Consider the following 21522-nt stretch of genomic DNA (forward strand, 5'->3'; position numbering starts at 1 on the left):
CAGCGCTGTTTCTTGAGAGCTAGCATGTTTTTGAAGCTGAGTAGTTTTACCATGCTCTTGGGGTCATCAGCGCTTTTTCTTGAGAGCTAGAATGTTTTTGAAGCTGAGTAGTTTTACCAACCTGTTACCTTGAGAATTTTAAGAGCCTTCTTTTATTTCTTCCTTTTTCTGTTCCTTTCAGTCCAAGCTGACTGTGTTTTTACTGACACAACATTCTCAAAACCTTGTGGTTATGAATGTCACAATTCACTCATTAGACAAGAGGCTCTCCACAGATCTTTCCTGGATAATTCCATCTCTATTACTGACTTCTGCTGACATGTCATATGTAATTGTAAATGTTCCTCATTTCTTTCTGTGCCCTCATCAACTTTTAATGCCCATATTTCTACCAGTGGTCTTAATGACAATTTAATTATTTCCTAAGACAATATAGGTTTTTTTCCCTACCACGTCCCTCACTTCCTTGTGAAGTCTCACCAGCAGTCTTTTTTAAAAAAATTTTATTTATTAATTTTAAAAAATTAACAACAAACAACATTAACATATTCCATTCTACATATATAATCAGTAATTCTTAATATCATCACATAGTTGCATATTCATCATTTCTTAGAACATTTGCATCGATTTAGAAAAAGAAAAAGACAACAGAAAAAGAAATAAAACAATAACAGAAAAAAAAAGATTGTACATACCATACCCCTTACCCCTCACTTTCATTTATCATTAGCATTTCAAACTGAATTTATTTTAACATTTGTTCCCCCTATTTTTTATTTTTATCCCATATGTTCTACTCATCTGTTGACAAGGTAGATAAAAGGAGCATCAGATACAAGGTTTTCACAATCCTCACCAGTAGTCTTTGACATCCATTTTTCGTTCTTCCATGCCCCTCAAGAGTCTTCCAGCCTCTGCCAATTTCCTAATTCCAAAGCCACGTCCATATTTTTAGGTATTTGTTAATGCAGCAAACCAATTTGAGACACCCAAATCTATTACATTCTTATTGCTGCTGTAACAAATTACCACAAACATTGTGGCTTAAAACAGTATAAACACATTCTCTTAAAAGTCTGGACGTCGGAAGTCTAAAAATAGGTTTTACTGAGTTTTAAGGAAGCTCTAGGTAAGAGCCTGTTTCCTTCCAGTTTCTAGAATCTGCCTGCATTCCTTGGTACATGGCTCCTTTCTTCATTGTCAGGGTCAGCAGATGTTTTAGTTTGCTAAAGCTGCTGAAATGCAGATACTATAAAATGGGTTAGTTTTACAAAAGGATTTATTAGCTTACAAGCTTATAGTTCTGAAGCCATGAGAATGTCCAAATCAGGACTTCAACAAGTGATGCTTCCTCCTTGAAGACTGGGTACCAGCGATCTTGGTCTCCTCTGTCACATGGCAAGGCACATGGTGCATCAGCTGGTCTCTCCTTTCTCTCCCAGGTTCCTCTGCTTTCAGCTTTTGGCTGCTCGATCTGTGACTTTCTTTCTCAGCCTTGTGTCTTTCTGTATCTTTGAATTTCGTCCTCTTATAAAGGACTCCAGTAAGAGCGTTAAGATGCACCTGGGGCACACCTCAGCTGAAATAACCAAATCAAAAAGTCCCACAGTAGGTCTATACCCACAGGAATGGAGTAGCTTTAAGAGCATGATCTTTTCTGGGTACATATAGCTTCAAACCATCAAAGCAAAGTAGCATCTTCAAACTTCTCCCTGACTCTGACCCTCATCTTCTGTCAGATTCTGATCCTGCTGCTTCCCTCTTATGAGGACCCTTGTGATTAAATTGGATTAATTGGATTAAATTGGATTCATTTGGATAATCCAGGATAATTTCCCAATTTGAAGACCCTTAATTAAACTTCATCTGCATAGACCCTTTTATCCCATATGTAACATACTGACAAATTCTGGGGATGTGGACAGCTTTGGGAAAGTTATTATTCAGCCTATCACAAACCTCTCTATCTTATGATGAAGCTCCTACTATACACTCTCTGGACTCTAGGTCTTTAGGTTCAAATTCTAGAGAGGTTCTGATGCCGCAGCTCTCCTTTCCCACCAGATCATCTCACAGGTCACTGGTAAGCAATGTGCTGGCTGTCTTCAGGCAACCACCTATTGTCAGTCAGTGGCCTAACCTGCTCATGAACTATTGTATTCATTTGTTAAGCTGCTGGAATGCAATATACCAGAAATGAAATGGCTTTTGAAAAGGGAATTTAATAGTTACAAGTTTACAGTTCCAAGGCTGTGAAAATGTCCAAATTAAGGCACCAACAAGAAGTTACCATCAGTCAATACAGGTTGATGCCATCTGGAATTCCTCTATCAGCTGGGAAGGCATGTGGCTGGCATCTGCTGGTCCTTGTTCCCAGTTCCATTGCTGCCAGCTTCTGACACCAGTGGTTTCCTCTTTAAGCATCTTTGGGCCTTCATTTTGCTCCTCCGGGACACAACTCGGGGTTCTGGCTTGCTTAGCATGGGAAGGCACATAGTGATATCTGCTGAGCTCTGCCCATGTCTAGGCATCTGCTCTCTCTGTCGGTACTCTGAGCATCCCCAAACATCCATGTCTCTGTCACGTTTGAAGCAACTGTTCTCCAGAAACCTGTATTCAAGGTCTCTTCAAAATGTTTCCCCTTTCAAAGGACTTTGGTAAATAAATCCACACCCTACCTTGAACGGGTGGACTCACATCTTCATCTAAATAAAAGGTCACACTCACAATTGGGCCCAGGCTACATCTCTGTGGAGATAATCTAATCAAGTTTCCACCCTGCAATACTGAATCAGGATTAAAAGAAACGGCTGCCCCCACAAGATTGGATCAGGATTAAAACATGTTTTTTCTGTGGTACATAATACTTTCAAACTGGCACAACCACCTAATATCTATTCCCTGAACAGGGCTTCTTAATGTAGCAGTCAAGTTAGAAGGGGAAGTGGGGCACTGCTGGCATATTATCTGGTCTACAAGCAATAAGAGGATACACAAATAATGGTAAACAATAATGATAGTTAATTATATCTTAAAACAGCTGGCAGTAAAGGGTTAAGGATGCAGGTGCTTTCTGTCACTCTCTTCGGCCATCCTCAACCTGTTCCTTTTCATCCTGAGGCTTGTAGCCCCAGCCACAAGATGGCTGCTTTAGATCCAAATATCTTATCTCACACACAACTCCCCTTCAAGGCCAAAGAAGGGGTTGGCAAGGCAAGAAAGATCTTTCTCCTCTTTTTTTTTTTTTTTTTTAACTTTTACCATAAGAACATGGAAACTTGAGTAGGGCATGAGATTTTGTTGGTTTGTCCAGAGTGATGCCCCAATGAATCCCAGAGTGATTTGATCAGTGAATAAAAAAGTATTTGCAAAGGCCCCTTTGGGGAATGATGAGGATGGGGGAAAATTCAACTTCCCCAAGTTGAATTCTTGATATTCTCACAAGCAGTGTGGACAACCAAAGCTATAGGCTGAGCCCCCAGTCTTGGGGTTTGTTCATATGAAACTTAACCCAACAAAGGATAGGTCAAGCCTACTTAAAATTAGGCCCAAGAGACACCCCCAAGAGAACCTCTTTTGTTGCTCAGATGTGGCCTCTCTCTCCAGCCAACACAACAAGCAAACTCACCACCCTCCCCCTGTCTACGTGGGACATGACTCCCAGGGGTGTGGACCTTCCTGGCAAAGTGGGACAGAAATCCTAGAATGAGCTGAGACTCAGCATCAAGGGATTGAGAAAACTTTCTCAATCAAAAGAGGGAAGAGTGAAATGAGACAAAGTGTCAATGGCTGAGAGATTCCAAACAGAGTTGAGAGGTTATTCTGGAGGTTATTCTTATGCATTAAGTAGATATCACCTTATTATTCAAGATGTAATGGAGAGGCTGGAGGGAACTGCCTGAAAATGTAGAGCTGTGTCCCAGTAGCCATGTTTCTTGGAGATGATTGTATAACGATATAGCTTTCACAGTGTGACTGTGTGATTGTGAAAACCTTGTGTCTGATGCTCCTTTTATCTACCTTGTCAACAGATGAGTAGAACATATGGAATAAAAATAAATAATAGGGGGAACAAAGGTTAAAATAAATATAATTTGAAATGCTAGTGATCAATGAAAGTGAGGGGTAAGAGGTATGGTATGTATAATTTTTTTTCCTGCTTTCGTTTTCTTTTTCTGAATAGATGCAAATGTTCCAAGAAATGATCATGTTGATGAATATGCAACTAAGTGATGATATTGTGAATTACTGATTATACATGTAGAACGGAATGATGAAAAAAGAAAGAGAATGCAGAATCTTTACCAGAAGCTCCCCAGCCTCCCTCCTATCCCATTGGTCAGAACTGTGTGACAAGGCCACCTTTAGCTGCAAGAGATGCTGTGAAAATAAGTGCCTGGCAAAAGGGAATGGGGTTACCTTAACTTGTACTCAAGTGAATCATCCCCTGGGGCTTAGGAAGGGGCCCACTTCACTGAGCCTATTGTATATAAACCAGGAAAGAAGAGGTGGGGAGCAATGGCTGTTCGTTGAGAAACCAGCAGTGTCCATAGTGTCCAGAACAGATGATGACTACTAGACCATACTGACATGTTTGACAGCCTCGCAACCGTTACACTCCAAGCTGACAAAACTCCAGAAATATATTCTACCTGGGCCCTATAGCACCTCTGTCTCATACTGCCCTCTGTAGTTATAAAAAGTACTTTCAGAATTCGTCCAGTGAGAGTTGGCTTGTTTCTCTGGTTCTACAAATTAATCAGGATTTCATCTATTTTTCTCATCTGAAATCACCAATAAATACCATGAAGTGAGCAAGTCTGTGGCTGAAACCCTAAGGTATATGACATGAGACCTCTTCCAGCTTACCCTTCATTGCATTTTTGGGACCTCTTTTCTCAACCAGTCATTATAAACACAGTGATAATGTCATCCATTTTATATATCTCCAAAAAAAAAGATCATGGGAGACTTTTTCAAATATCTTGCTGAAATCTGGATAGCCTTTGTTACAGCATTGCCTCATGAAGGTGTAAATAAGGGAACAAGGTCATTATCAAAAGTTTGACAAGGGATGCTGTTAGAGGTTGAATTCTGTCCCCCTCCTCCAAATATGTTGAAGTCCTAACCCCGGTACCTGTAAATGTGAACTTATTTGTAAATATACGTAAAATTAAATGGTTACCTGCGTTAGGCATTGCCGGGAGAAGACCCCTTTTTGAGAAGGGCTAGTCCAAAAGAAGAGAACAATTGACCTGCAAGTGTTTTCTGGAAAGCAACAACAACAAAAACCACATGCTACAGGGCTGCTAATAAACAACATCTGGTGATAAAGCCAGTTTCAATCCAGTAGAGATGGCTTATTACAATGGACAAGCATATTATATTAATCAATGAATATCTACTCCCCACTCTGTAAGACTCCCTTATATAAAATGGAAACCTGACCCCCTTATATAAAATGGAAACTTAATATCAGCCAATCAGAACATTACCTCACTTGCTTCCTCATTCACCTTATATGAGTTTCGCCTTTTTAGCTCCTTGGTGGAACTCCCTTCTACTTTCTGAAGGGGATGCTGCCTGATTTATGAATTGTTCAATAGAGCTGTGAGATCCTAAATTGCATGAAAAGTTTTCCTTTTATCAGAAATGTAGTCTATGTAGTCATAATAAGTTATGATGAGGTCATACTGAATTAGGGTGGCCCTAGTCCTAAGACTGTTGTCCTTTTAGGAAGAAGAGAAGAGACACAGACACAGAGGGATGATATCATGTGAAGATGGAGGCAGAGATTAGAGTTGTGTTGCCCCAAGCCAAGGAATGCCTGATGCTACCAGAAACTGGAGGAGGCAAAGAATAATAATCTCCTGGAAACTTCAAGGGCGCATGGCCCTGTCTACACCTTCATTTTATATTTCTTGCACACCAAACTGTTCTTTTCAGCAACCCAATTTATGGTATTTTGTTACGGAAGCCCTAGGAAATTAATAGAGATTAGTTTTAAAAAAAAAGGAACAAAATTAATTATATACGACTTGTATTTAGGTGAAACTTTAATGAGTTCTAGTACTATCAATCTTTTTCTAAGTCTACATTATCCATTTCTTTTATTCATACATTCTTTATTTTATAATAGCTTTATTCATAAAATTCACCCTTTTATTAAAGTGTACAGTTCATAGTTTTTAGTATGTTCACAGAGTTATGCAACCATTGCTGCAATTAATTTTAGAGCATTTTAATCACCCCAAAAGAAACCACAATAACTTTTGTGCCTCACAGGACATTACAAAAAAGATAGCCTACATAATAGGGAGAAATATTTGAAAACTATATATCTGATCAGGGTCTTGAATTCAGAATATATACAGAACACTTACAATTCAACAATAAAAAAACAACCCAATTTAAAAATGGATGAATGAGGGTGCTCAACATCATATGCCATCAGGGGAATACAAATTAAAACTACAATGAGATACCATTTCATGCTTAACTAGGATGGCTATAACAAAAAAGACAGACCGTAACAAGTACTCACAAGGATGTGGAAAATTGGAACTGTCATACATGCCGGTATGCATGTGAAATGGCATTGCCACTGTGGAAAAGTTTGACATCTCCTCAAAAAGCTAAACAGAGAGTTACCATGTGATTCATCAATTCTATTCCCAGGTATATGCCCTAAGAAATAGAACGCAAGCAAGAAAACTCAAATCAGACTTGAGAAAGGAGGATTGTGGGAAGATGCCTGTCTGGAAGCTCCAGGAATCAGTTCCTTCACTATCCAACTGTTAAACAGGCAGGAACTATCTGAATCAATTATTTTGAAAGTCTGGAGTCCTAGTAGAACACTGTGCAGCATCCAGGAAAGAGTGGGAGGAGAAGGCTGGTAAATTGGGGTAAAACCAGTGAATTTCATTCTCTGTGCAGGAGCCACCCCTACCCCCAGCCTCACAGTAAGCAGCAGTGAAACCCTCAACCCCGTGCCCTGGTACAACTTGCTGGGATATAAAGATCTACTTCTCCAAGATCTGGGAGTATGTGGTCTGATTGCTGATCTCTGCTTTTGATCAGCTACTTCAAATCTCAGCGGTCCTAGCTCTGAGAGTGGCCACTGGTCCAACCTGCCTTGGGCAAAAGCAGTAGAAAAGTCTTAAAGACCTTTCTTCAAAATGAAGGAAAAGAGTTAAAGGGCTGCATTTACTGGGCAATTGCCAAATCAAGAAAACACAGCTTCAAAGAGCCATAGAAGGAGCTCCCTTGCTGTTCCCCCTCAGCCCCTCCCCAGGGCAGTGTGGAGCTGACTGGTACTCCCCTGTGGGTCCTAGGTTTCCATCCACTAGGAAAGACTGACCTAGTAAATGCCTGTGTCTCTGTACCCACCCCCATACCTCATCCCTGCCCAGAATTTGCCCTCCAGGCAAGAAACAAATGAGTTGGGTGACCTGGGACAAAGGCTTACCTGCTTTAACACTTGCAGTGGACCACCCTGGAGAGAAAGAAGGTCTGTTTCCTAGGGAGTTGAGAGGCATTCAAGTTCCTATAAACAGAGGAACACCTAAGGCGAGCATAAGCCCAGGACAAAACACAGGTTCAGAAAAGACAGGGGGTTCCTGCACTTTGCATGTGCCTTGGGATGATCTTCTTGATAGGAGGGTTGAACTCTGAAGGAAAGCAATGGCTAATGGAAAGCCAATTTGCAAAGACTGTGAAAAGTGTTTTTGCACTGATTTGTTTTTGCTAGCTCCTGGCACTCGAGAAAATCTGTCCTATCACTAGCTGGATTCAAACTCAAGAAAAGATATCTCAGGGACTAAATCCCACAGTTAACATATTAAAAGGTACAGAATGCAACAAAAGATTATAAGACACACAAATAAATAGGACAGGATGAGTCATTCATAGGAGGAGGATAAAAATCCAGAAAACATCAATGAAAAAGACCAGACTGTCACCCCGAAGAAAGCCTCTTTTGTTGCTCAGATGTGGCCTCTCTCTCTAGCCAACACAACAAGCAATCTCACCACCCTTCCCCTGTCTATGTGGGACATGACTCCCAGGGGTATGGACCTTCCTGGCTACGTGGGACAGAAATCTTAGAATGAGCTGAGACTCAGCATCGAGGGATTGAGAAAAACCCTAGAATGAGCTGAGACTTAGCATCAAGGAATTGAGAAAACCTTCTCGACCAAAAGGGGGAAGAGTGAAATGAGACAAAGTGGCAATAGCTGAGAGACTCCAAACAGAATCGAGAGGTTATCCTGGAGGTTATTCTTACACATTAAGTAGATATCACCTTGTTATTCAAGATGTAATGGAGAGGCTGGAGGGAACTGTCTGAAAATGTAGACCTGTGTTCCAGTAGCCATGTTTCTTGAGGATGATTGAATAATGATATAGCTTTCACAATGTGACTGTGTGATTGTGAAAACTTTGCATTTTTATCTACCTTGTCAACAAATGAGTAGAACATATGGAATAAAAATAAATAACAGAGGGAACAAATGCTAAAATAAATTCAGTTTGAAATGCTAGTGATCAGTGAACGCGAGGGGTAAGGGATATGGTAGGTATAATCTTTTTTTTTCTTTTATGTTTTCGTTTTATTTCTTTTTCTGAATTGATGCAAATGTTCTAAGAAATGATGAATATGCAACTAAGTGGTGATATTGTGAATTACTGATTATATATGTTAATGTTTTATTTGGTTTGTTAAATTTTTTTTAATTAATAAATAAATTTTTTAAAAAAGGCCAGACTGTGAGCACAACAAGGTCTTTTTAAAAATGATCTTCAATATGCTTGAGGAGATCATGGAAAATATGGAGAAAGAATGAAAGGATATGAGGGAAAAACTGAAGGAAAAATAGGAAAGCGTCTATAAACAGATATAAATTTTAAAAAGGAACCAGAAGGAACTATTAGAGTTGAAGACCACAATAATTGAAATGAAAAATTCTTTACAGCATTTCAACAGCAGACTGGGGCTGGCAGAAAAAAGAATCAGTGAATTCAAAGATAAGACAACTGAAATGAGTCAGAGTGTGGAATAGAAAGAAAAAAGCATTAGAAAAAATGAAAATGACCTAACAGCACTGTTTTGGTTCGCTAAAGCTGCTGGAATGCAATATACCAAAAATGGGTTGGCATTTTCAAGGGGGATTCATTAGGTTACAGATTTACAATTCTAAGGCCATGAAAATGTCCAAATTAAGGCATCAAGAGGACCATACCTCCTTGAGGAAAGCCTGCTGGCATCCAGGGCTGGGTCACGTGAGAAAGAACATGGCAACTTCTGCTGGTCCTTCTCTCCAAAATGTTTCTGGGCTTCTGTGGGTCACTGCTTGTTTCTCCAGGGGTGTTTCTGTCTCTGCGCGCTCTCCAAAATCTCCCTCTGCCTTTTATCCTCTCACAAAGAACTCCAGCAAGGGGATTAAGACCTACCTTGAATGGGCTGGATCACGTCTCCATGGAAATGAATAAAGTAAAAGGTCCCGCCCACAACAGGTCTGCTCCCGCAAGAGTGGCTTAAAAGAACATGGTCTTTTCTGGGGTACATAATAGATTCAAACCAGCACATGCTCTGTGGGACACCATCAAGCATACCAATATATGTATTATTGGATTCCCAGAGGGAGAAGAAAGAAAGGAATGGAAGGAATATTCAAAGAATTAATGACACAAAACTTCCCCAAAGATGTGAATATGCACATCTAAGAAGCTAAAGAATAAGAAACAAGATAAATATGAAGAGAAATATGCCTGGACACATAGTTGTCACACTGTTGAATGCAAAGGACAAGAAGATAGTACTGAGAGCTGCCAGAGAAAAGCAATATGTTATGTAAAAGGAGTCCCAATTAGGTTAAGGTCCAATTTCTCATAAGAAACCAGGGAGGCAAGAAGGCAGTGGAGTGAAATATTTAAAGTGCTGAAGGAAAACCAAGAATTTTATATCCAATAATACTTTCAAAAATAAGAGAGATTAACACATTCCCAGATAAGCTAAAGCTGAGGGAGTTTATTCTCACTAGACCTTTCCTACAAGCAATGTTAGGATGTCCTGAATGCAGGCAGATGCTCCAACAACTTCCTTTAAGTCACTTGAGAGTCCAGTAACCTGGTCGGGGTTAAAACAGGTCTTCATGATTAGGTCAGTTCCAATGCCTTAGGTGTCATAATAAGCATAACCCAGGAATGCCCGTTAAAGTGCTGACATAGGCCTTGATGCTCATGTGGCCGTTCTGGAGGCTCGTGTCTACAGTGAGGTGAATGGTGGGGGGCCTCTGGGCTGCAGTACTTCTGAATCAGCATGGAGTTGTTCTGTGACGCCATGACCTGTAGCATACCAGCCCAGCTGAGCACATTTGGAAAGACTTTCTTGTGCAATTCATACATTTTCTTAGCAAATTCCATGTCACCAACCACCTTATCTTCAGACTTGTGCAGCACTGAAAAGTAATTGGTGACTTCCAGCTGAGTGTTTGTTGACAGTTCCTAGCAGGGTCTCGATAATTTGGACTGCACCCTCGTTGCATTGCTCCTGTCTGTTCATGATGGAGGCCAAAATGACCAGGTGTAGCCTGACCATGTGGCCACCAGGGAAAGACTCTGGGAGAGCCGGACCAGGCAAAACGTGGCACTGGAGTCTTCCCCGGGCCTTGAGTTGAGGCCGGGGTCTGCCCCATGGCTGTGGTCATAGCTGCTGCCGACGCCCGGTTGGAAGGTAGGGCTGGATGTGTGCTGGAGCTGGGGCTGGGGCTGGGGCTGGGACCCAGGCCTGGGAACTAACTGGTGCCAGAGCTGGATTGGCGGGAGGAGAACTTCCCAGTACAGCTGGTGTGGCCATCTTGTTGAAAGAGGAGCCAGCCAATCTGTACTTTCAATTGGTTTGTTGAGGTCTTCTATTTCTTGAGTTAGTGTAGGTTGTTCGTGTGTTTGCAAGAAGTTGTCCATTTTGTTGGCATACAGTTGTTCATAATATCCTCTTAGGATCTTTTTTCTTTCCCAGGGTCTGCATAACGACCACCCACACACACACCCCGCAGCTTCCATCATTTCTAATTTTACTTATTTGCATCTTCTCTCTTTTTGTCTGTCAGTCTAGGCAAAGGTTTGTGGTTTTTATTGATCTTCTCAAAGAACGAGCTTTTGGTTTTATTGATTTTCTCTATGATTTTTATTTATTATTATTTTTTATTCTTCATTTCATTTATTTTCACTCTAACATTTGTTATTTCTTTCCTTTTGCTTGCTTTGGGCTTTGATGTTTTTTCCTCTGGTTTCTCCAGTTATTCAGTTAAGTCATCAGTTTTAGCTCTTTCTTCCTTTTAATGTAGACACTTAGAGATACAAATTTCCCTGTCAGCACAGCCTTCACTGAATCCCATACATTTTGATATGTTTTCTTCTCATATTCATTTGCCTCAAGATATTTACTGATTTCTCATGCAATTTCCTCTTTGACCCAATGATTGTTTAAAGCATGTTGTTTAACCTACATATATGGGTGAAATTTCCAATTCTTCAGTTGTTACTGGTTTCCAGCTTCAACCCATTATGATCAGAGAAAGTGCTTTGCATAATTTCAATCTTTCGAAATTTATTGAGACCTTTTTCCTCAGCATGTGGTCTATCCTAAAGAATGTCCCATGAGCACCTGAAAAGAATGTATGTCCTGCTGTTTTGGGGTGCAATGTTCTATATATGTCTGTTAGGTCTAGTTCATTTATTTAGATTCTGTTTCCCTATTCTTTGTTTAAATATTCTATCTATTGAAGAGAGTGGTGTGTTGAGGTCTCCCACTATTATTGTAGAGACATCTATGTTTTCCTTCAGTTTTGCCGATATTTGCCTCATATACTTTGGGGCACCTTTATGAGTCCCCCATAAATATTTATGATTGCTATTTCTTCTTGGTGAGTTGGCCCTTTTATTAATATATAGTGCCTTTCTTTGTCTCTTATAACATTTTTGCATTTAAAGTCTATTTTGCCTCATATTAGAATAGATACTCCAGCTTTTTTCTTTTTTCTTTTTTTTTGGTTACTGCTTGCACGGAATATCTTTTTCCGTTCTTTCACTTAAAACCTATTTGCATCTTAGGGATCTAAAATGAGTCTCTTGTAAATAGCATATAGATGGTCACATGTTTTTAATCTGTTGTGCCAATCTGTGTCTTTTGATTAACACTCAGAGATATTGCTGTAACGGCAATACTTACTTCAACCATTTTATCCTTTGACTTTATTTGTCCGATATATTTTTCTCTCTTTTTATCTTTTTAGTTACCCTTATTAGTACTCTTCATTTCTGTACACTCCTCCAGACCTCCCTCTCCTGTCTTTTCTTTTCAGCCAGCCGGACTCCTGTTAGTAGTTCTTGTAGGGCAGGTCTCTTGTTAATGAATTACCTCAGCATCTGCTTATCTGTGAATATTTTAAACTCTCCCTCATTTTTGAAGGACAGCTTTGCTGGACAAGGAATTCTTGCTGGCAATTTTTCTCTTTCAGTATCTTAAATATATAATACCACATCTTCTCACTTCCATGGTGTCTAATGAGAAATCAGCCCTAATTGTATTTGGCTTCCCTTCTATGTGGTGAATCATTTTTCTCTTGCTGCTTTCAGAATTTCCTCCTTTTGTTTGGTATTTGATGGTCTGATTAGCATGTGTCTTGGATTGGGTCTATTTGGATTTTCTGTTTGGAGTACATTAGGCTTCTTTAATTTGTATATTTATGTCTTTTATAATGGTTGGGAAATTTCCAGTCATTATTTCCTTGAATATTCTTTTTGGCCTTTTTCCTCTTCTTCTCCTTTGAGATACCCATGATTCATTAACTTTGACACTTTGTGTTGTCAATCACTTTTCTGAGATCCTGCTCAAAGTTTTCTATTTTTTCTGCATTTGTTCTTTTGTCTCTTTGTATTTGTTTGTTCTGTCTCCTAGCTCACTGCTCCTTTCTTCTGCCTTTTCAAATCTGCTGTAGTGTGTCTCTAGTATATTTTTTCTTTTTTTAAATTAATTTTTAAATTAAAAAAATTACAAGAAAGAAACACAAACATTCTTAACCTATGATCATTCCATTTTATATATATAATCAGTAATTCACAATATCATCACATAGTTGCATATTCATCATGATCATTTCTTAGAACATTTGCATCAATTCAGAAAAAGAAATAAAAAGACAACAGAAAAATAAAACAAAAACAGAAAAAAAATTATACATACCATACCCCTTACCCCTCCCTTTCATTGATCACTAGCAACTAAATTTATTTTAACATTTGTTCCCCCTATTATTTATTTTTATTCCATATCTTTTACTCATCTGTTGACAAGGTAGATAAAAGGAGCCTCAGACACAAGGTTTTCACAATCACACAGTCACATTGTGAAAGCTATGTCATCATACAATCATCATCAAGAAACATGGCTGCTGGAACACAGCCTCTACATTTTCAGGCAGTTCCCTCCAGCCTTTCCATTACATCTTGGATAACAAGGTGATATCTACTTAATGCGTGAGAATAACCTCCAGGATAACCTCTCGACTCTGTTTGGAATCTCTCAGCCATTGCCACTTTGTCTCATTTCACTCTTCCCCCTTTTGGTTGAGAAGGTTTTCTCAATCCCTTGATGCTGAGTCTTAGCTCATTCTAGGATTTCTGTCCAACATTGCCAGGAAGGTCCACACCTCTGGGAGTCATGTCCCACGTAGACAGGGGGAGGGTGGTGAGTTTCCTTGCTGTGTTGACTGGAGAGAGGCTACATCTGAGCAGCAAAAGTGATTCTCCTGGGGGTGACTCTCAGGCCTAATTTTAAGTAGGCTTGATCTATCTTTTGTGGGGTTAGGTTTCATATGAACAAACCCCAAGACTGGGGTCTTAGCCTATAGCTTTGGTTGTCCACAATGCTTGCAAGAATATCAAGAATCCAACTTGGGGAGGTTGAATTTTCCCCCATTCTCACCATTCCCTGAAGGGGACTTTGCAAATACTTTTCTACTCACTGATAAAATCACTCTGGGATTCATCGGGGCATCACTCTGGACAGGCCAACAAAATCTCACATCCTACCCAAGGTTTGATGTACTTCTGTTGTTCAACCAAGCTATCTACATAAGTTATATTAGGAAATGAACTAGTCAAAATATAAATTTTGTACCAAATAAACATTTTTTGCTTTAGTCTCCCACATACGTTGAAATTTTAAAATATTAATTACCATCTAGTTTCAGCACCCTGCAGTAATGACATTTTTGTTCTTCCTCATGTGAAAAATTTTTTTTAATTTGTACATTTAGCCACTATCATTATACACTCTAGGGATTCCTAGATTATACCATCTCAATCTTTATTGTCTATCATTCTTTGTGATTTCATTTATGCCCCCAGCCCTCCTCCCTCTATCATTTTCACATTCAGCTTCATTCAGTGTTTTAACATAATTGTATTACAGTTAGGTAGTATCGTGCTGTCCATTTCTGGGTTTTTATATTCAGTCCTGTTGCACAATATGTATCCCTTCACCTCCAATTACTCAATATCTTACCCTATTTCTATCTCCTGATGGTCTCCGTTACCAACGAAATTCTCCAAGTTTATTCACTAATGTCAGTTCATATCAGTGAGACCATAGAGTATTTGTCCTTTTGTTTTTGGCTAATCTCACTCAGCATAATGTCCTTAAGGTCCATTCATGTTGTTACATACTTCATAACTTTATTCTGTATTAAAGCTGCATAATATTCCATTGTATGTATATGCCATAGTTTGTTTAGCCAACTGTCTGTTGATGGACATTTTTGCTGTCTCCATCTCTTGGTAATTGTAAATAATGCTGCTATAAACATTGGTGTGCAAGTGTCCATTTGTGTCCTTGCCCTCATGTCCTTAGAGTAGACACAGCATATAGATGGGTCCTGTTTTTTAATCCATTCTGCCAGTCTATGTCTTTTTTTTTTTTTTTTTTTTTTTTAAAGGAAAGACAGAGAGAAGGAAGGAAGGATAGAAGGAAGGAAGGAAGGAAGAAAGGGAAACATCTTTTAAACATTTTCTTGTTTTATTGTATTCTGTTTCTCCGTTTTTGTTACATGGGCTGGGGCCGGGAATCGAACCGAGGTCCTCCGGCATAGCAGGCAAGCACTTTGCCCGCTGAGCCACCGCGGCCCGCCCCAGTCTATGTCTTTTGATTGGAGAGTTTAATCCATTAACATTTAGTGTTGTTACTGTACAGGTAGTACTTTCTTCTACCATTTTGTCTTTTGGATTTTATAGGTCATATCTAATTTTCCTTCTTTTTACCTTTACTCATAGTCTTCCTTTCTACACTGTTTTCCATACCTCTCTCTTCTGTCTTTTCATATCTGTCTTTAGTGCTCCCTTTAGTATTTCTTGCACAGCTGTTCTGTTGGTCACAAATACTCTCAGTGATTTTTTGTCTGAAATTGTTTTAATTTCTCCCTCATTTTTGAAGGACAGTTTTGCTGGATATAGAATTCTTGGTTGGCAGGTTTTTTCTTTTAATAGTTTAAATATATCATCCCACTGTCTTCTCACCTCCATGGTTTCTGCTGAGAAATCTACGCATAGTCTTATTGGGCTTCCCTTGTATGTGATGGATTACTTTTCTCTTGCTGCTTTCAAGATTCTCTCTTTCTCTTTGACCTCTAACATTCTGATTAGTAAATGTTTTAGAGTACGTCTATTTGGATCTATTCTCTTGGGGGTACACTGCACTTCTTGGATCTGTAATTTTAAGTCATTCATAAGAGTTGGGAAATTTTCAGTGATAATTTCCTCCGTTAGTTTTTCTCCTCCTTTTCTCTTTTCCTCTCCTTCTTGGAGACCCACAACACATATATTCATGGGCTTCATATTGTCATTCAGTTCCCTGAGTCCCTGCTCATATTTTTCCATTTTTTTCCCTATATTTTCCTTTTCTTGTCGGATTTCAGATGTTCTGCCTCTCGAAATCTACCATTGTAGGTTTCCATTGTTTTTTTCATCTCTTCTACTTTGCCTTTCATTCCCATAAGGTCCATGTTTTGTTTTTTCAGAATTTCAATTTCTTCTTTTTGTTCATTCTTTGCCTTCTTTATATCCTCCCTCAATTCATTGATTTGGTTTTTGATGAGGTTTTCCATGTCTGTTTGTGTATTCTTAATTAATTGTTACAGCTCCTGTATCTCATTTGAATTGTTGGTTTGTTCCTTTGACTGGGCCATATCTTCAGTTTTCCTAGTGTGATTTGTTATTTTTTGCTGGCGTCTAGACATTTAATTACATTAATTAGTTCATTCTGGGGATTGCTTTTCAGTTCTTTTTCTTGCTGGATGAATTTGTTGTCTATCTCTTCTTTGACGTTCATTCAGCTTTTTCTGGACCTCTAGCTTAGGTTTTGTTTAACAGAGGAGAATTTTTCAGTTCTTGTGTTCTTGTTTCTTGGCCTGCTTGTATGGTGCCTTTTTCCCCCCACCCTTAGGAGGGTCTACTTAGGTATTATAGACCCCAGCCAGATTTTCCCAGACCAAACTGGCCTCTTATCAGGAGGAAAGAGTCACCTAAGTCGGTTTTCCCTGACGGTGAGACCCAGCAGGTTGAAAGACTTTCCTGTGAAGTCTCTGGGCTCTGTTTTTCTTATCCTGCCCGGTATGTGGTGCTTGTCTGCCGGCAGGTCTCACCAACAGAAGATGATGCAGTACCTTTAACTTTGTCAGACTCTCCCTGCTGGGGGCATGGGGGAGACAGAGGAGAGTTTGTAGGCTGGTTTTAATGGGTTCAAATTACCAAGCCCTGGTGTCTGAATTCCTTGAGGGAGTGATTCCACCTGAGTTGGACTTCACCCCTCCCCTGGGGAAGGCCCAGGCTCCAGACAAGCCCTCAAAGGAGCTTGTTTCTGCCTATACCTGGGGCAGTTGCAGCCTGAGAAGCCCTGCCGCTTTATCCAAAGGCAATCAAGCCTTTGTAGAAACAGCCACAAAAACCTCTGTTTCCTTTTTTTTTTTCTTTTTCTGTCAGCCCTGCCCCCTTGTCACTAGGGCAAAAATGAGTGACCTCCGCTTTGACCAAGTAGTAAGAATTTGTTAATTAATTCCACAATTGGCATTTGGTTGGGCTCAGCCCCTGCTGCTGGTAAAGTCTCTTTCCTTTCCCCTCTGGGAAGCAGCCTATGGGGGAGGGGTGTTGGCCATCGTGGCTTGGGGATCTCACGGTTCTGGGCGGGTCTCGCAGTGGGTCCACCTGGTCCAGACTGGGGTACGCTGTGTGTCTGGTCACTGATGTGGCCCCAGGAGCTATTCTGTACTGTCTCTGGTTATTTAGTAGTTGTTTTGGAGGATGAACTAAAATGCGCACATTGTTAAACTGCCATCTTGGCCCAGAAGTCTCTAGTATATTTTTAAATTTTAAAAATTATATTTAAAATTTGTTTTATTTATTGCATGCTGTGAGGTGGGGGTCACATTTCATTCTTTTTCCATGTGACTATCTTGTTATTGCAGTACCATTTGTTGAATTTTGTTTTGTTTTTTTTGGAAGTGCATGGGCTGGGAATTGAACCCAGGTCTCCACATGGCAGTCAAGAATTCTACCCCTGAACTACCCTTGTACCCATTTGTACTTTTTATTCCATCTACACTATCTTTCATTTCCATAAGGTTTGTATTTTTCTGTGTATTCTTTCAAATACTTCTTTATGTTTTCCTAGTGTCCTAAAATATTTTATCTCTTTATATATATTTTCTTATTGAATGAAGAAATTTGAATATCTTTGATTAATTGTTCCAAATTCTGTGTCTCTTCTAACTTTTTAATTTGTTCCTTTGACTGAGTCATATCTTCCTATGTTTTGCTATGCCTGGTCATCTGATTATCTTGATGGGTCTAGTCTGAAGATTGGTTTCTCCTTCTTATCTAGGATTTAGTTGTTGCCTTAGGTTTATATTAGGGCACTGCTTTGACATTTGGGTCATCAGTATTTCCTAGCCCAAACAAGGCTTGGTATAGACTAGCTCTGATAGGCCTGGAATAGGGTGTGGAGAGGCTTTTTCCCTTGCACTTTCCAGCTTGCCCAGTTGATGGCGCTCTTTGGAGCCCAGCAGCATCTGACCAGGTGGGACTGAAACTATGGAGGTCCCGTGTTCACTTTGCTGGCCAATATTAGCTCAGTGTTGGGCTGATTCCACTCTTTACTTGGGATGGAGGGCTCCTGCAGCTCTTCCAGTCTGTAGCTGTCACCCAGGCAAGGATCCGGCTTTCTGCTGCTGCTTCCCTTAAGGGTAGTGGATGTGTCAAGAGCTGTGGCCAGAATTTACAGTTGCTGCCCATGTTTTCTTGGTCCCTTCATCCCACACTGACCTGGGTGATGAAATGTACCCCCCCCTCCCCCCCATCCCCTGGGTCCCCAAACAGTTCCCTTTATGCCTGTCTACTTGCTGGTTTGGGGAAACAAATAAATTCAGCCATTCCCTCTCTAATCCTCCATTTTGGAGGCTCTTCCTTGGTGTCCTTTGTTTCCTGCACTCCCCAGCAGCTTGAGTCCTGCTGTGAGTCCCTGTGTCTGCTACTTTTTGCAGACTGAAACTGTTGCTGATATCTCAGCCCCATGAGATCTATAATTTCTAAATACCAGCCACCACCTGTGCTGGGCCTTGCTTCCCTTCCCCCAGGTCCCTTTTTCTTGGGGGAAGAGCTGTTCTTCAGCACCTAGTCCCCTGGCCAGAAAAACTAGTGTCTTTCAATCAGTTCTACTTCTGTGTGGTTGAGACCCCACTCCAGCATTTTTAAAGGAAAATGTTTTTGTTTCATTCCCTGAAGGGATATGAAATGTATTAAAATGGATATAATGGGTCAGATATAATGAGTAAACTCACCCACAAGAAATGCTCCTGTGTAATGATATTTAGTTGCTGAGAATATTCACCACAGTATTTCACAGTGGTAAAATTCAAGGCAATCTGAGAGAAGAGAATTCGAAAGTGGCAGCTATATTTACCGATAGACTTATGTGGAAACACATGCCATAAAAACCATCTTTTTTGGTGTATTTGCCAAGGGCCCAAGAGCTCAGTCATCAAAATGTTATTTTGTATTGTATGGTGCACAAAATAGCAGAAGAAAAGACAGTTTCTTGGTAAGCAACCAAAAAGCATTTTGCAGAAGGTCTATATAGGTCTGAAATGGAAGGACTGGAGCCCATGCCTCGTGGCCTTCATTAGTTTGACCCCTCTTCTTCTTTGGTTGTATTGGCCCCAGTGGGAGCTGTTTCTTCTAAATCTGATGGTTTCTTCTCTTCCTCTACCTTCTCATTCTCCTGCAGACAGAGGTCCAGGTATTTCTGCATGCATTCCTGCATGGTCTGGGACTGGTCTACACAATCTGACCCCCTGACATCCTCTGAGCTGCAGTGAGAGCAGGAAAAGCCTGACTCGAACTGTTCCCCACAGGGAACATTCCCCCACGGCATGGGCATTTTCAGTTAAGGTCTCCATTTGGCAGAATTCAATCTGTGCTCCTTCTATGGATCGTTCGGGTTTGTCAGCCACCTGATTTGCATTGCTTGGTATTTCATTGTCTTCTTTGGTCACAAATATGATTCAATCTTTCCTGCCGCCAGTAGGCCATTGCTACAGACCGGTGCTCAGACCTCACAGCAGCAGCAGTGGTGGCAGCTGCAGCCAGAAAAGGCATTTGACAAAATCTAGCACCCCTTCTTGTTAAAACTTTCCTCAACATGATAAAGGGTATATATGAAAAAACCCACATTAACATCATACTCAATGGTGAAAGAACGAAAGCTTTCCCTCTAAGATCAGGTAAAAGGCAAGGATGCCCACTGTCACCAGTTACTCAACATTGTACTGGAAGTTCTGGCCTGAGAAATTAGGCAAGAGAAAGAAATAGAAGACATCCAAATAGGAAAGTAAGAAGTGAAACTTTCCCTATTTGCAGTTGACATGATCCATATACAGAAAATCCTAAAAATATCCACAACCAAGCTACCAGAACTGATGAACAAATTCAGCAAGTGGCTGGGTACAAGATCAACCAACAAAAATCAGTAGTCTTTCTATACACTAGTAATGAACCACTTAAAGAAGAAATCAAGGGGAAAAAATCCTTTTTCAATAGCAACTAACAAAATTAAATACCTAGGAAGAATTCTAACCAAGGCTGTAAAGGACTTAACAGAAAACTAGAAAATATTGTTTAAAAAAAAATCAAAGAAATGCTAGTGATCCACGCAAGGGAGGGGTAAGGGGTATGGTATGTAAAATTTTTTTTTTTCTGTTTTTGTTTTATTTTTCTGTTGTCTTTATTTCCTTTTCTGAATTGATGCAAATGTTCTGGGAAATGATCATGATGATGAATATGCAACTATGTGATGATATTGTGAATTGATGAGTATATGTGTTGGGAATGTTTGTGTTTATTTCTTGTAATTTTTTTTAATTAATAAAAAATTTTAAAAAATTAAAAAAATCAAAGACCCAAATAAATGGAAGGGCATTTTGAGTTCATGGATTAGATGACTAAATATTCTTAAGATGTCAGTTCTACCCAGGTTTATTTACAGATTCAGTACTGTCCCGATCAAAATTTCAGTAGCCTTCTTGCAGAAATGGTGCTGGGAAACTAGAAGTCCATTTGCAAAAGAGTGAAGGTGGACCCTTACATACCATAAGCAAAAATCAATTTAAAATGGGTCAAAGACCTAAATATAAGAACCAGAACTTTAAAACTCCTAGAAGAAAACATAGGGAACATCTTCAGGACTTTATGTTAGGCAATAGTTTCTAAGATTTTCCACCTAAAGCAGAAGCAGCAAAAGAAAAAAAATTGATAAATGGGACGTCATCAAATTTAAAACATTTGGAAATCAAAAGACTTCATTCTGAAAGCAAAATAGACAACCTACAGAATGAAGGAAAATAGTTGGGAACCACATATTTGATAAGGGTTTAATATCCAGAATATATAAAGAAATTCTACAACTCAACAACAAAGGACAAAACACCTCAATTAAAAAATGGGAAAAAGACCTGAATATCATTTCTCTAAAGAGAAATGGCCAAAAAGCACAGAAAAAGATATTCAACATCATTAGCTATTAGGGAAATACAAATCAAAACTACAAGGTACAATTTTATAATCACCAGAATGGTTACTATTTAAAAAAAAAAAAAAAAGGAAAATAGCAAGTGTTGGAGAGGCTGTGGAGAAATAGGAATACTCATTCATTGTTGGTGGGAATGAAGAAAGGTGTAGCCACTGAGAAAAACACTTTGGTGGTTATTCAGAACGTTTAGTGCAGAATTACCATATGACCCAGCAACCCCACTGCTAACCAAAAGGATCAAAAGCTGGGACCCAAACAGAGATTTTCACACCAGTGTTCATAGAGGCATCATTTGCAATTGCCAAAAGATGGAAACAACTCAAGTATCCATTGACAAATGAATGGAGAAATAAAATGTAGCATATACATACAACAGAGTATTATTC

General features: G+C 39.6%; 2 pseudogenes; both read right to left on the bottom strand.

The window, feature by feature from the left end:
* Positions 1 to 10039: 10039 nt before the first annotated feature.
* Positions 10040 to 10960, bottom strand: LOC143666676 (eukaryotic translation initiation factor 3 subunit F pseudogene; annotated as a pseudogene).
* Positions 10961 to 19231: 8271 nt separating this feature from the next.
* On the bottom strand, positions 19232 to 19641 carry LOC143666515 (mitochondrial intermembrane space import and assembly protein 40 pseudogene; annotated as a pseudogene).
* Between the last annotated feature and the right edge of the window lie 1881 nt (positions 19642 to 21522).

Source organism: Tamandua tetradactyla, chromosome 23, assembly GCF_023851605.1.
Source record: "Tamandua tetradactyla isolate mTamTet1 chromosome 23, mTamTet1.pri, whole genome shotgun sequence".
Taxonomy (NCBI): Eukaryota; Metazoa; Chordata; class Mammalia; order Pilosa; family Myrmecophagidae; genus Tamandua; species Tamandua tetradactyla.